Source organism: Canis lupus, chromosome 28 (genome assembly GCF_011100685.1).
Source record: "Canis lupus familiaris isolate Mischka breed German Shepherd chromosome 28, alternate assembly UU_Cfam_GSD_1.0, whole genome shotgun sequence".
In the NCBI taxonomy this organism is placed as follows: Eukaryota; Metazoa; Chordata; class Mammalia; order Carnivora; family Canidae; genus Canis; species Canis lupus.
Genome location: NC_049249.1, coordinates 39,558,632 through 39,571,482, shown reverse-complemented (window position 1 = coordinate 39,571,482; position 12,851 = coordinate 39,558,632).

The window sequence follows — 12,851 nt, the reverse complement described above, 5'->3', positions numbered from 1 at the left end:
CAGCAAAGTCCCGGAGGTGGTGACCTTAAGGCCACGTATTTTTTAGCCTTGAAGATACCCTAAGATTTGCAGTCTTTACTTTGAGCTCTGCTTCTCCTACAGTATTCAAGAGGCATCACATCAGAGGCATCTGAGCCTCTTAACAATACAGAACATCTATCTGATTGAGGGTGAGCATAAGGAATTAAAAGATGTGAGTGAAAAAGGCTCCTTAGAAATCCTCTCGAGTAGGTGATGTGACACCAGCCAAGTGGAACTCATGATGACACACCGACGTACTCATCAAAGCATAGGCTTCGACTCCACCGAGCCAGGTAATCAGATCAGCACTGACGACAGCATCACATTGTACATTCAAAGCTGACGGTGATCTGGGGAAGTAGAAAAATCCAATAGTTGATAAATGGCCATGATTACGTCTATCGACGTCTTCTGGGAAACTTGATCTGACACGATTGTTTTTAAATATGAAACTGTACAAAGAATCAGCTTCCACCAGAAATGGGAAGTTTGAGTTACATGCTAGATAAAAATATACTTTGATAGGACCCAAGCCATCTCTGTTAGGGAAAAGTAGGGATAATTCTGCTGAGCAGTCATCAGAAGAACAAGAAGCCATTAAGTGGTTATTGAAACTCTGGGTATCCCCTCTAGCAACAAGAGCCATTAGTCTGACGAATGTCAAGTGCTAATCTAGAACTAATGGGATTTAATTTTATGAATTGTTTTCATAAATATTAGAAAACATCTTGAGAGAGACATACTGTATTATACATCTGTGTACATGATGAATGCATGCAAATGACCGGGCCCGGCTCCTGAATAATTCATCACCATCATTTTATTTACATAGGAAAATGATACTTGATTTGTTTGGCAGATTTTAAGCTACAGTTTCCGTCGGTAAACTGAGCCCCTAGTGTGCTGACGTGCAGGCAAAAGGCACAGGGCAGTGGGAGGTAGTCTGCCGAGGAGACAGCAGCTTTTATCTCGCTGAAGTCCCTGATTCTTCAGAAAACAAATGCATGTTTGATCTGGTCTATTTTTAAAAGTCTTAGCGCCGTAATGGTACTTGCATAACTGCTTTCAAAAGAAACATTCCCCCTTTCTGTGCCTCTTTCATCCTGTTTATGAGTGCCCTCTGCTTGCTCTTTTTTAAAAGGCTTTTCATTCCCCTATTCCTGCTGCCTGGAGAAACCAAGCAGGAAGACAGAATGTTGACGGAAACTGGAGAGAGTCCGGGGGCGGGGGGGGGGTGGCGCACACGGTGGGCCCCCGGGAGACCCGGGGCTCCCCTCGTCTCACTCTGGGCCACTTGAAGAGAACATGGGGGTAAGAGCATGTGAGGAGGTGGAGGGGGAGTCCAAGTGCTCTGACACACGGGGACTGGTGCCCCGTAGGGCCGGGGCTCCCTGGGGATCCTCAGTACATCACCTGTCAGGGATCACCGCCAGCTCCCTCTCCTCGTGCCGGCTCTTGACAGCAAGGAGGGGTCTCTCCCATTCGCGGTCCTGTAGCTCTGCTCTGACATCATCAGGCCTGCCCAGCTGCAGGTGACCCTCCCTCCTCAGGTCCCCTGAGCCCCCCAAGCGCCAGAGTCCAGACGGAACATCCAGAGAACCCAGGAGGCCGGGCTCTACCGGCGGCACTCCCGTTGGACACATGCACACCACCCTGCCCCCCTGCCACCCCGCCGAGGTCTTTCTGGAACTCTGGGTCATTATTCCAACTGTGCATTTCTCCTCCCGCACAACCCAGGTCCCCCCACGACTCCCGGTGCGGCGTCTCAACCCTCCACGTGGTCCCCCGCGCAGTCTGGGCTGCAGGTGAGGGCACCACCTGGACCCTCGAGCGTGGGGGCGATGCCAACGGAGGGAGCACAGCGTGTCCTCACCGCCCCCCTCTCTGTGCACAAGGTGCTCGGGCCCCTCCTCTCCATCTGCAGAGGGGCCCTTGGGGCTCTCTGCCTCCGGGCCCGCTCTCAGCGACAGACAGGGAGCGTAGGTGCCAGTGAAGACTCTGTTCCAAAGAAGAAGGTGAAGGTGTGAGGGCCGGGGATGCGGGCTCCAGCACCCCCTCTGCTTCCAGCGCCTCTGCGGGCCTGGGGGCTCCGTGGCTGCACCCACCCGCCCGGGCTCAGAGGCGTCCCTGCTGGACCCTCTGGCCCAGTCACCTCCCGTCGCCGGGACTCTTCCACCTGGATCCTCGTCTGACGCTCTCCTGTGGGGAACCCTGAGCAGGACGACTGCAGACAAGGAGAGCCCCCCGCTCCTCCGGGGAGGCCACCCATCACGTAACCCCCGTGAGGAGGGCACGGTCTAGTAATGCAGAGCACCGGCGTGGATGCCCACTTCCCTCACCTGTAAAATAGGACGATCGCAGGATCACCCACTTCAGAGACGGCTTTGTCACGGGCCGTTAAAGGAGTTACTATCTGTAAAGCGCTGCGGGCAGGGCGTGCGCTGGACCAGCACTATCAAAATGTTTATTAAATAGAAATGCGTATACGCCTGTGCCTGTGAACTCGTCTCTCCTTCGCCTCCTGACTTCGACCCATTTGTGGACCAGAGAATCAGTCTCCCCAGGCCCCGTGCTACAGCAGCCACATGTGAGGCTGGGCCAACAGGAGGCCACGACCCTGTGGTGGCCAGGACCCTGTGCCGCACGTCGGCCGGGGCCTCGGGAGCTGGCACTTGAGGTAGCCCTCCTTTTGGAGCTCAGCCCATTCTCAAGGCCTCGTCTACGCCTGGGTCAGGTGAGCGGTTCCAGTGGCCACCAGGAGACGGCAGGCCTAAATCTCAGAGCCTCACAGTCATTCAGAGAGCATGCCCCTCGTGCCAAGAAACCAAAAGGAAGCCGGAGGATTGCTTTGCCATGAAGATCACCCCTCGGCCAGATCCTTACGGAAGCATCTAGACTACATCATCATCATACTGCTCCTTGTGGTCCAGATTCAGAAATGTCCAAGCAAGTGACACCCCCAGTAATAGAACCGATTGCCTTGCAGTTACAAAGGGTGAGGGACTTTGGACTGAAATATTTGCCTGGAATCCGCTGTCAGAGCTCATCACACTTACAGCAGGAACATGGTAGCAGCAGCCAGAAAGCATATTAGTTTCTTGATAAAACAATTAGGGGAAACAGCTAGACAGCTGATCAGCTCATCAATTAACCCATCCCACGTCTCACAGACAAGACCAGACACCATATGAGATTGAATAAAATATATTGATCATTTTGGAGTTGATCCACAGGACTGTGGGAATTAAGCCTGGGGCTTCAGACTCATTAAACCTACCTCCTCTCAAATGTTTTCCTTCAGGTTGATCTGAAAGGCATTTTTTTTCTGCATTTGGCTCCCACTGTTGGAATTTTATATATTTTTATATTTTTAGAATATTAATAACATGGATGAGGCTGTCAATTTCACCTCTTATCTCTTATAACTTCTTTTTGCCGAGATGACTGTATGGAATCCCTCACTGGACTGCATTTTTATTTCTACTCTTAAAGATACCAGGAAAACAGTTAAATGTTTCTCATGCCAAAAGATAGTCTTGCCTAGGAGTCATTGTTTTCTAATAGCTCCCCCCAAATAAACCGATCTCTGAAATGTGAGACATCAACAAAACATAATTTTACTTTCAACACATTGGCCTGAAAGGTTTCTGTGATCAAGATAATACCCAGTGATATCAGAAAGGGAGACAGAACATGAGAGACTCCTAACTCTGGGAAATGAACTAGGGGTGGTGGAAGGGGAGGAGGGCGGGGGGTGGGGGTGATTGGGTGATGGGCACTGAGGGGGGCACTCGATGGGATGAGCACTGGGTGTTATTCTGTATGTTGGCAAATTGAACACCAATAAAAAATAAATTTATAAATAAAAACAAAAAAAGATAATCCCCAGTGAGATGCCAAGATTTGTGGAGGCTCGTTAACTCTTTCTCTTCCTGAGAAACCTCACACAGATTGGGTGACAGTCCTAGGAGAATACACCTTGTCTTACCATGAAATTTATACAGAATTAAGTTGCATAAAGAGAGGAGTAATTCATGAGTGTGGCAAGGCCCCCAGAATTGCCTCCATCTTTCTTCTAATATGACCTTAATAAATCTTTAATCAACACTTCCTTGAAGCGTGAAAGATAGAGTTTCTTGAAGATCCTGATACGGGCAGTAGTTAATATCTTAATTTAGACTCAGTCACTCAATCCAACACTTGTTTGGAGAAGAGTGGATGTGAATCATTACCAGTTAACACCAGAGAATGAGAAGCAAGCGCCATTCTAGACACATGTGTGAAACCAATACATGCCTAGCATGGACGACTCTCCTCAGTGCCCTGGGAATTACTTCAGAACAGCACTCACAGAGGCACCCTGCAGTCTCCTTTCCCTTCCAGCCTAGCTAAGTGTCAGGTGAGACGTGGTTCTGCAGGTCTGTGACCTGGTGCCTGCCGTGGCCCTATCCACCTGCAGTTCTCCACCTGCACAGTTAGGTGGGAAAAGCAATTCCTTAAAATAACCCTGTACAGAAAAGCTTGCCTCAACATCTTGAGATAAATGCTCTGTGTCCTTAGCCACTTGGAAAATGTGTAAGAAGCAAGCCAATGCTGTGTGGGTAGATTGTCTCCTGGAAAACAAAAATGATGTGTTTGTGGGGGTTGGTCAACTTTTGTTATGTAAATATTCCCAACATGTTCCGTTTCGACCAAGCAACATGACATCACGGCACACAGAGTTGGGGAAAGATGTGTAGGGTCCTCTCTTGGAGGGCAGCCAGTCCAAGCCTGCCCCAGCACAGCGATGAAAGTACCTGTTCTCTTGTGACAATGGTGTAAGATGGTGATGCTGCAAAGATACATGTGCTGGTCCTTGTCCTTGAGGAGCTCACAAGATAGTCAGGAACCAGCGCATGTGCAAAAGTCATTCTTCTACCATACAACATCTAAATTATTGGAGACAGGAAGTCTCCCGTGGATGTCAGGGAAAGCATATCTACAGCATGAGGGTGGCTATGCCTTTGACATAACCTCATGACACAGACAAAATACAGAATCAGACAGCAAAATAATTACAGAAGAGACAACGCTAGTCTCCAGGCCAGTAGACTATTCCATGACTTTTGCAATCCCTCTTTTTAAAGAATTCAACAGATCTGCAATTTGTGTGAAAAATAAATGTTCAAAAGCAGCTGTGGTAACTCTGGGAAAGGGGAAATGACTCATTCTAACAAAAATTAAGATGGAAATCCATGTCCAGGAATGATAGACAAGGTGATTTATAGCAACTCCCCCCTCTGAGAACTATAAACGTTGGATGTAGATAGAAAAGGGCCAGTGGGATCTTCAGTGGCAGGTAACAGGGGTGGTCATAGATAAGGCTTTGAGCCTTAGGAAGAACTCTGGGCTGTTACCCTTTCCCTGGGAAAATCCACAGAGAATTTTCTACTAAGTTGTTCTGATCATCACAGGCAAGAAATTGCAACAAGAAATGCAATTAAGACTAGTTGGTCTTAATACCATAAAAGTCATCTAACACAAGCACTTGTGCTTAGAAGGAAAGTCCGTTTGGAGTGGTAGCGAAATGGGACAGTCTTTTCCGACAAAGAGTGGGATGGATGAAACCACAGAAATAGGAAAATAGAAACAAAAAGAAAAGTGTCTTGAAAGGACTTGAAACACTACTTGACTCTTAATGAAAATTCCTGTACGGACTACAGGTGATGAGTAAATAGTCCTCACGCATCTTTTGGGGCCTGAAGCCTTTAGCTTCCCAAGACGTGGCTTTATAAAGGCTGAAATGACTGTGCACTCCTGTAGCTCGAGATATTGCCTCTGTCTGTCACAGTACAAGCCCGTCCGACAGATTCCCTTATCTGTCAAACAGATGAAGCTGGAGCCTTCCTGGCTGCTCTGATAATCGGCAGTAGAGGGAAGGGGTGCCTGTCTCCACTGCAGGATGATTTGTGTAGATTGTCGGATTTTAATGAGGAGTGGAAAGTGTTGCGCGTCTTCAACAGTGTGTGTACTAAATCATTGGCTTTCATGACCTCTCTAGAAAAGCCATTTGTTCTATAATTATGTAATGCCCATATATATGTCACAAGAAGGCAGTGAGTTTACTATTTTAAATTAAGTTTTATTAGTGCTAGGAACGCACACCAGGCGAGCTAACAATCTACACAACCATACCTCCATTCCGAGCGGGCATTTCACAGCAAAGAAGCCCTCTTCCCTCTTCCCAACTGGAAATCTTGTTGGCTTGGCTTTGCTTTTTTTCATAGAAAAATGAAAATTCAATTGTAACAAAGTGAAGAGAAGCATCATTCCATGCAGATAAATTTTGGATGTGGAAGCTCCATTTCACACTGTCCAGGCTCTTCACCACCCTACACCGAGCGGCTCCTCTCCCCCACCCAGTGAGCAGACACTTGCTCAATGTTTCCATGCTGTCCAGGAAGGCAGCAAAGTGGCAGCAGGCCAAGGGCACAGCCCTGCAATCAGGGTCATGTGTCCTGAAGAGTCTAAAGTCATAGAATATTTAACTAAAGAGTGAGTTACTTCATCCATGTTTATTTTACTGTTTTCAAAAATTCATGCTCCCAAGAAAGGAAAGACCAGTGTGACTTTTTCTTTATCAAGTGCTCTATTCAATACACATCCTCACGTCTCTCTCCGCCTGCACAGCCCTGACCCAAACCAATACAGATCGTATCCCACAGAGATCGAAGAAGGGTAGGGTGCCTGCAGAGCACTGTGTAAGTTGGGATCTGGCCAGGAAAACTCTAGGCTGCTAAATAGAGAGAATTGAATAGAGGGAATTGTTGCAATAGTAATGAGGCAAAGCAGAGACTAGTCCTGCAGGAGCTGCTCACATCCCAGGGGCTGAAGGGCCATAGGAGGACCCAGGATCCAGGGCCTTCAGCTGGGGACCAGACCATGGGGAGAGGCGGTCCTGGTGATAGCTGGCAATATGGCAAGAGGGATGTCCAGTGGGAGTTGGAGCCACAAAGGAAATGCAGTCATTTCCAGAAATGCCTCCACAGGCCGAGTAAGGGGACATTCTCACTTCCATGGCCAATGCCAGCCTAGAAGCAGGAAGGCAAGGGATCCTGGCAGTGGGCCTTTCTCTGTGCAGAGCAGAGCAGGGAAGAGCAGTGTGAGTTCACGTCTCAGACATTGACCTCCACCTGCATCCACACTCTTTGCCACGGAGATCACTTTCACGAACAAGGCAGTGGTGACTTCCCTACCTCTTGAACTTGGGGCCATGTGTTACTTGCTTTAGTCCAAAGACCAAGACAGAAGTGGGAGCACACAGATCTCCAGAGGCCCTGAGAGCTCCCACTGTGGTGCTTGTGCTACTACCACAAGAAGAACACATCTGGGTTGGGCCTTGAGGCCCCAGGGGACGTTGACGGATGGGGAGTCCTGCTTCTTTAGCTCAGCCTAGAGTCGAGTGGAACCCCCAGCTGACCCACAGATGCACGAGGGAGCCTCTTCACAGGTGATGAGCAAATCCAGCTGGATCAGCCATGTCCACCTTAGATCTGCTGACCCCCAGGCCACCCTACAACAGTAAACAGCTGCGGCATTAAGCCACGGGGTTTTGGAGGAGTTTGTCATGCAGCAAGAGTAACCTGACAATGGTAAGATGAAACCAGCCATTGGCCATCACTAACACATCACTTGATTAAAAAACCAGCTGAAACTAAAGAGGGTTCCTAAGACCAAGTCAAAATATCACCTTGGTTGCTCAAAAACATCTCGTTTCACCACATTTGCAGGCTGTTCTTTATACCTGACTTACTGAGCCAGGGACTCTAGTTTCCCTGAGGGATGTGACTGCAGTGGGGAGACAGGGCACAGGCATTTCCACTCAACTCTGAGTTATGGGGAGGCCATGAGGCCTGGCTGCCTTGGTAGCGCCACCCAGATGCGAGGGCTACTCAGGTGAGTCTCCAGAGCAGAACTCAGAATGACGGATGGGGGCTTGGTGGAAGGACAAGGGGTACGGAAGGCTCTCAGAGACAGGAGATGGCAAGTGGACAGGAGAGCTGAGTATTTGGGTCACTTTGAACTCATGAGCTTGGCAATAGTGCAGAGTGCCTGTATATGGGGAACCATAGGAGAAGGTTCCATGGGAGCCATAGAAAGATCCCAACCCATGCAGTTGGGATTGGGCAAAAGTCATGTACCATTACAGTTACTCTTTTCTTTCTTAATTTAACATCTTTACTGAGATATAATCCACGTACCACAAAGTCACCCATTGAAACTGCACGATTCAGTGTTTTTTGTGCATCCACAGTCATGCAGCCATTACCAAAGTCAGCTCTAGAACATTTCCATCATCCCGACAAGAAACCCCATGCCCCTTGGCAGTCACCCCAATTGCCCTCTCACCCCCACCCCAGGCATCCACTCATCTACTTTCCGTGTCTAAAGATTTGCCTATTCTGGATATTTCGTATAAACACAATCAGACAATAAAAGCAAACATCCGTTGAGCATTTCTCCGTATCCAGCAGGCACAGCCCGAAGCATCTGAAGAGTAGTATCTCATTTAATGCTTCCGACAGACCCATCAAGGGGAGACCCACCATACCCATACACTGGATGAGAAAACTGAGGGACAGAGAGGCATAGTAGCTTCTCCACGTTCACACAGTTACTAAGTGGTACAACCTGAATTTGTTCCCAGGCAATTACTCTTGAAAATCCATAGAATTGCCAGTTCTCTTGTGTACTAGTTATCTATTGCCTTGTAACAAGCTACCCCAAGACGTAGTGGTTAAAAACAATGATAATAATTACTATCTCAGTTTTTGAGGGGTTAGGGATCCGGCCATGGTCTGGCTGGCTCTAGGCCTCTCATACAGTTGCAGCCAAGATGTTGGCTGGGCCTGTGGTCTCTTCTGAAGGCTGTGGTCAGGGGATCTGCCATATGCTCACTCCCACGATTGTCAGGACTCAGTTCCTCACAGGACTTCTGACCTAGGGCCTCGGCTCCTCTCTGGCTATTGACTAGAGATGTGCTTGCCTCCTTGCCATGTGGGCCTCTCCAGGGGGCTGCTTACAACCACGAGCAAGTGCGAACACACTAGACCAATACCACAATCTCTTTGCAAGCTATTCTTGGAGGCAAAGCCCATCACTTTTGCCATATTCCTGGCATTATTAGTGGGCCCCTAGATCCAGCCCAAACTCAAGAAGAGGGAATTACACAAGGAAGTGAACTCCAGGTTAGGTGGGAGTCACTGGGCTGAGCCTCGAGGCGGTCATCACATCATGAATAGCAGTTTCATATTGTGATGAGGCGTTTGACCAGGGACAGCCAGCCATAGGGAGCCAAGTCCTACTGAGGAAACAGCAGGCTTGTGTTGTTGTCCATCATGCACCCTGAGCCATAGACTCCTTGCCTGGGCATTTCAAATTGCTCTGTCTCTCCTATGAGTGTATGTGTATTTTTGCTGAAGGTATGTAGTTGAATATGAGATGACAATGATCCTACTCTAATTACAGATAAAGGGATGAGAAGAAAAGAAAAAAGAAAGAAGAAAGAAAGAAAAGAAAGAAAGAAAGAAAGAAAGAAAGAAAGAAAGAAAGAAAGAAAAAGAAAGAAGAAAGAAGAAAGAAGAAAGAAAGAAAGAAAGAAAGAAAGAAAGAAAGAAAGAAAGAAAGAAAGAAAGAAAGAAAGAAAGAAAGAAAGAAAGAAAGAAAGAAAGAAAGGCCCTGAAGTAAGTCAGTCGGAGAAGGACAAACATTATATGTTCTCATTCATTTGGGGAATATAAATAATAGTGAAAGGGAATATAAGGGAAGGGAGAAGAAATGTGTGGGAAATATCAGAAAGGGAGACAGAACGTAAAGACTGCTAACTCTGGGAAACGAACTAGGGGTGGTAGAAGGGGAGGAGGGCGGGGGGTGGGAGTGAATGGGTGACGGGCACTGGGGGTTATTCTGTATGTTAGTAAATTGAACACCAATAAAAAAAAAAAAGAAAATAGTGCACAGGTAGAACATGATTTTGGGGGAGGCGAAAAAAGCAAGGAAAATAGTTACTTTAGGGAGATTCTTACTTGAAGCACACATATGAAAATCTTAGAAATATTTTTTATTAGGAGAAATCCTCTATTATAATAAATTTATGTGTGTAATAAAAAGAAAGAAAGAAAGAAAGAAAGAAAGAAAGAAAGAAGGAAGGAAGGAAGGAAGGAAGGAAGGAAGGAAGGAAGGAAGGAAGGAAGGAAGGAAAGTTGTTGTTAGGAAATAATTCTGGAAGACCAGAGGTGGGCCCTGGAGAGGAAAGTGAAGAAAGAGAAACCAGTTCAGAGAAAATGGCCCCAGGGAGGGATCAGAAATATCTCTGGACAAGACAAGTGGATGGAGGGAAGCATTTGAAAGGTGCTTTAAATTCCCAAAGGTCAGAGTTGGCAACAGGTCGGTTACGTTCAGAGGGGGGAAGACAGGGTCACGACCTCTGCCATGTGCTCCTATATTACATCCAGATGATGTTAATTTACTGAGCTGGGGTCTGGGGTTGGGGAGGAGGCAACCACAAGGGCAGGATGGGTGTTGCTTGTCTCCCTCCTGGGAAACCACCAGGGTTCACCCCGCCCACGGCCTTTGCAGACCCCTCAGCAGGGTGGGGGGTGCGGAGCCCAGGCTGCCAGCAAGCCTACAGCGTTGGGCGGATTGGAGGACCCAAAAGGTCAGGCCCACACCCGTTTGCCCAAGAAGACGTAAAACTTTTCATCTGTGGTAAAATGAAGGGCTGAGTTATTTCTTTTTAATGCAGCACTCCCTCTTTGAGAGGAAGGTTTGTTTAATATCTGTGCTCTGCATTATATTATGCTCTGAAGGAAGGTATTACCAGGGTTTGGAGCAGGAGTTGAGGGGCGGAGAGCGAGGGAGACAGCCCGGAGGGTCTCTGCCCATCATTCCCCTGCACCTCTGCCGCTGCCGGGCCTCCGCTGCTGCCCAGACACCCCCTCCCCAGCCGGCGGCCTCCGTCCTCCCACTCACTTGCCACTCGGGATTAAACACGTTTAATGACTAGTTTCCTTTACTATCGTGATGTTCGCATTGCCGGCACTCTGGTTTGTAATAAGAATTATTTCTCCCTAGAGAAAAATTCTCTGATCTTATTAAGGATGGGACTGCGACAGTATCCGTAATTAGGAATAGTCAGATGCAAATCTGGGGAAACGTGCTTGGAAAACCCCCGGAATAGTATCTCCACTTACTCATTGACTTAGATGGAACGTGACGGCTCGAAGGCTCGTCTCACCTGGTGCAGCTCCCCCCGCGACAGCCGCATAGTCCTCTTCGTGTGTTAGACAGTCGGTGGGCAGTGGGTCCGAGCAGGTTCACGGGCGTCCTCCCCAGTGGGCCCATTCGGACAGGCACCCTTTTGCCCCTGCATACAGTATTCATGGAGTGTCCTCCCCGATGGATTCTGCAGGCCTCCCAGGGGAGGGCGGAGAGAAATGCAGAAACGAGGCCGTAACCTGAGTGGGGCCGGCAGGTGCTCCGGAGGCCGCCCTGGGAATCGCTCAGCGATGCCGGAGCCTCCATTTCAGGCCCATGGGGGAGGTCGCAGGGACCTACGTGACACAGACCTCGGCTCCGCACAGCAGCGGCTGGAATTCGCCAATGGCCATTGTCAGGGCCTCTTCCTCTATGAAACGATCCTTCAACTGGAATTATTAGCACGTTTGCTCAGACCTAAGCCACCGATGCTATAAAATGAAAATGTGTTTACCCAAAAATAGGAAGAGCCGAGGCCACTGCCAGCCCCGGGTGTGGCTGCCGAGGGCAGTGGGAAGGGGGGCTGTGACGAGGCTGAGGGGACCCCTCGTCTGAGGGCCGCTACCGCCAGACCCGGTGCTGCTTCCTGAGCCTCCTGCCAGCCGAGGGACGGGGCCAGGCCGCTTGGATCTCAGCCCCGAGCAGGGGAAGCCGAGGCCACCGAGAGGGGCCACCTGTTCCTGGGACAGGGGCGGGCACGAGGACTTTCCTGCAGCTCCCCGTGGCCGCTTTACAGCGTGCAGGTGTTCCACAGTAAGACTCTTCTTTTAATCCTCAATTTTCCAGAAATGGGATCCTGGAAACAACGTGTAGGTTTCGGGGGTACACGTCTGAGTTGCTGTTTAATAACGTTCTGACGTCAGCGCGCTGTGGTTCCTGCTCGTCCCTCAGCAGCTTTCCTCGGGCTTCTGACTGGCAGGTGACCGGGGCGCCCCCCCCTTCCCGTTCAGTCTCTCCCTAAACGGGTTGCCGCGAGCTCCACAAGCCCGGGAACTGCCCGACTGCCTGGCCGCGGAGCCGGTGGCTGACCGAAGGAGACGCAGCTTCCTTGACATTTCCTCCCTGGCCCGTGGGTCTCGAGCCCCTCCCATTGAATCTTAGGTGGGGGCCGTCATCGCCGTGACCAGTGGAATACAACAGAAGGGACGAGAGCAAGCCCGGAGACGCTAGCCTGTCCCTGGAACGCCGACTTCGGGGGAGCCGGGTGCCACCTTACACACCTGCCTGCTCTGTGCTGCTGGGCCTCGAGGAAGCCCCCTTCAGCCCCAGGGGAGACTCTGTGCAGAGACCGCAGTGCCAGCTAGCGTCCCGCCGCTCTAGCCATCCCGGCTCCGGCGCCAGCCACCAGCTGGGACACTGGGACTCCAGACCCAGCACATGGAGAAGAATCGAGGCCGTCGACGTATGAGCCTAGTCCGGTGGACCCAGCCAGCTCCAGCCCCTCAAGCCATCCCAGCGAAGCACCGGGTGGTGCTCCGTCCACATTCTGCAACCACAGAATTATAAGCCCAGTGAAAGGTTTGCACTTCACACCA